This window comes from Juglans microcarpa x Juglans regia, chromosome 3D (assembly GCF_004785595.1).
Source record: "Juglans microcarpa x Juglans regia isolate MS1-56 chromosome 3D, Jm3101_v1.0, whole genome shotgun sequence".
Classification (NCBI taxonomy): domain Eukaryota; kingdom Viridiplantae; phylum Streptophyta; class Magnoliopsida; order Fagales; family Juglandaceae; genus Juglans; species Juglans microcarpa x Juglans regia.
The window spans coordinates 36465309-36468402 of NC_054598.1; the positions used below are offsets into that span (position 1 = coordinate 36465309).

At 38.7% G+C, this 3094-nt stretch overlaps 1 long non-coding RNA gene across 1 annotated transcript; it reads left to right on the forward strand.

Annotated features, from left to right (window-relative positions):
• The first annotated feature begins 535 nt into the window (after positions 1-535).
• On the forward strand, positions 536-1244 carry LOC121253985. Its single transcript, XR_005938545.1, has 3 exons — positions 536-654; positions 779-948; positions 1039-1244. It is a non-coding gene; the product is annotated as an uncharacterized LOC121253985 (long non-coding RNA).
• The last annotated feature ends 1850 nt before the right edge of the window (positions 1245-3094 follow it).

The following is a 3094-nucleotide window of genomic DNA, read 5'->3' on the forward strand; positions in this document are numbered from 1 at the left end:
TAACATATAGCTAGGGTATTTGGTTTGGAGAATCACACATTCCATTTGTACCTCAATATCTCTTCTATTATATAAGTGGCTATCGAGACGCTACAATAATGAACAGTGAATTCTTGTTCATCCGTGTAAAAGTTTTGTGTGCTGTATTGTGTCTTTTTTGTCCTTCTTCTTTATTCCTTTGTGTCCGTTTTTGTGAGGATGTAAATGTCTTTTGAGTGCCAGCAGCTTTACCTTCTTTTCTCTCAGTCTTTCTACTTTCATGTTTCTCTTCCCTCTTCATTTTCAGTTTCTTCTTCTCACCGAAAGTAAGCTTTTTCTCTCTTCTTCCTCTCTCTCTCTTCTCTGCATCTTCTTTTTGACTTCATCTATGCGTCATCTCTCTTCAGGTAGGTTTGTGGCTATTTTTCTGCTATAAGTCCAGTTAAGCCCCCCGTTTGTGGCTATTTTTCTGCATAATATGAAATACAAACTGACACAAACAACTCTCCAAAAACCAAACTCCTTTCCTTCTTTGTCTCTTCATCTTCTCTTTCTCTCTGCAATCCCCTGATCTACTGAACACTGGTTCGCCAAAGCCCACTGCTACCTGCGATGCGGATAAATGTGCTGGTTTCATTGTCAAAGGCGAGGCCTTGGTGTCGTCGTTGTCTTTAGGTAAAATAATTTTGAAGCTTTAGCTTTTGCATGTGCTCTTGAGTGTGTTTGAAATCTGAGTTTTTGTTTGAGTTGTGCATTTTGGTGGTTTTATTTTTTGTTTTGGGGTTGGTGGTGGATTTAGGTGGAGCTGCCATGGATGCTGATAAATCAAAGGTGGCCGGCACTGCACTACGTTGGAAGAAGCTCACGGCGAATATTCAGCGAGAGATAAGCTCTCAGATGTGAAATTTCGTTCACCAACTAGCATACCATGGATAGTCTTGGAGTACCAGAGTTGATCTCTCTATTCATGTATGTAAATATCTTGCCTTTTTGGGATTTTATATTTTGAAGAAATTTGTGTTTTTTCTTGGGTTTCTAGAACTGATGCTCTAATTTCAGGCACAAGCATCAATCTGTGTAAGCCGAAATATGAGATGGTGGGAGAAGAACCAAAAAGAAAAGAAGAAAAAAGAGTAAGAAGACACAGAAGAAAAGAAAGAAAAAAAAGTTGCTTTCGGTGGAGACAGATGGAAGATGATTGAGTTAATGGAAAACCTCTTTCGGTGGTCTCGGCAATTTCTGTGGGTAGTTAAGTGGTGGTCGGCAGCTTGGTTTCGGCACTCTGGTTACTATTGAGTTCCTGGGCAGGAAGAGCCTTCGTGGTAAGAGTTCCACGCTGTGTCCGTGGAGACCTGGGATTTAAGAGATGGGGGCCACCTATTAGGAAAAGCCAACCTCCACAACAATTTCAGTGCATCCTGGTGCTCCCCACAAGAACCATCAAAGGGACTTCAAGCCTTTACTATAGATTTCTAAGCCTTTCTTCCTACAAGGGACTAAGGGAGGGTGGAAGCAGTTTATTGCTTTGTCCTCTTTGGATGTTGGAAGAAAAAGCTAGAAGGCGTCCAATTAGAGACCCGGATCCAAGGACAATATTTGCTAGAAAAATGCTAGAAAGCACGCCGGTCATGAGGCACGAAACCCACACCCTCCATGTCATCAATAGTGAATGTCTATTTTGCCCTTACTTGAATCCTTTACTTTCGTTTTGCGCCACCAGAGACCATCTCATTTCTCTCCATTTTGTCTCCATCACATAATGCAGTGCCATTAACTCCCATACCAAGTGCAGGAAGGAGCTGAAAGCAGCTTCGATGGAACCGTTCTAAAACTCATACAGTTGGACTATGTAGAAGATGATCCACAAATGAAAAGACGTCTGGACTCTGAACTAAATTCTTGTGGACAAATTCCAGTTCAATACAAAACAGTAACCTTCCAAAATTTCTCCAAGTTTCCGACTTATGCTACTAACTTTTTTTTTTTTTTTTTTTTTTTGCAAGAGTCTAGAAGCATGGTGCCTTTTGAACTCATGCGCAAACCTAGAAATGCCAGTATAAGGGTCTGTTTCATTTCTATTTTAATTGTTTTCAATCTTTAGGGAGTTGTTTGATTTCATGAGCATGCAGATGGTTTTAGAATTCTTATATCTTTTCCAACTTTTCAAACGATTTTTTTTTGGCGAAGTATTTCTTTAGTTTGTTGAACCGTGTTCATCTAGCATTTCTTTTATTTTGAAATGGTTTTGTTAATTTGAGGAGTGATTCCATACTAGAGCTAGGTCTAATGCTCATGGTCTAATAGGAGCTAGGTCTGCGTATGAGTTTTTCAGAAAAAGAATCTCTGCAATACTCTTTCACGACTGCCTTTGAGCAATGGATCTTTCAGAAAAAGAAGAGATTTGTTAGGGAGGAGGGCAATAGAATGCAGAGAGATTTGTATTTTACAGTTTTAATATTTTTTTAATCTCACTTATCCACATTGCATTTTGTGCTTTTCGTGAGCCTCAGGGGGCTTCCTTGTAGCACTACTCTATTTGCTAACTGAGAAAATAAAAGTGTCCAATGGAGGTTTTCTTTCCTCCGTTCCTCATCCCAAAGATCTTCAAGCTTGGATCCCTCTGAATGCCCATCATCATGCTCAGAATTCCCTAGCACAATTTCAAGTATGATTTTTGGATCTTTTCACTCTGTGGGATGTGAATCTGAAGGATGGTTTGATTTTTTTCCCATTTCGTGTGGATTTTTTTTTATTTTATTTTTTTGCTTGTTGGGTTTTTGTTCTAAATTTTTTTTTGGATGTGAATCTGCTTGTTGGATTTTTGTTCGTCGATATGTATAAAATATATATTATTTACCTGAGCTGTGGCTGTTTTGCAAAAATGTTATAGCATGTCTAGAGTTACATCCTTCTGTGCTGTTTTATGATCAGCATCATTATTTTTCTATTAAGTATTTGTTTGGTTTGAGGAGTTAACAGGTAGCCCCTGTGCATCCTTCATCTCATTCATTAGTTTCTAGATTACTAAACTAAATTTGTATGTTAAATGCTTCTCTTATATTGAAAGTCTGAAGGCTTACTGCATTTTAGGTAAGAGTGGAAACTAGGCTATTGT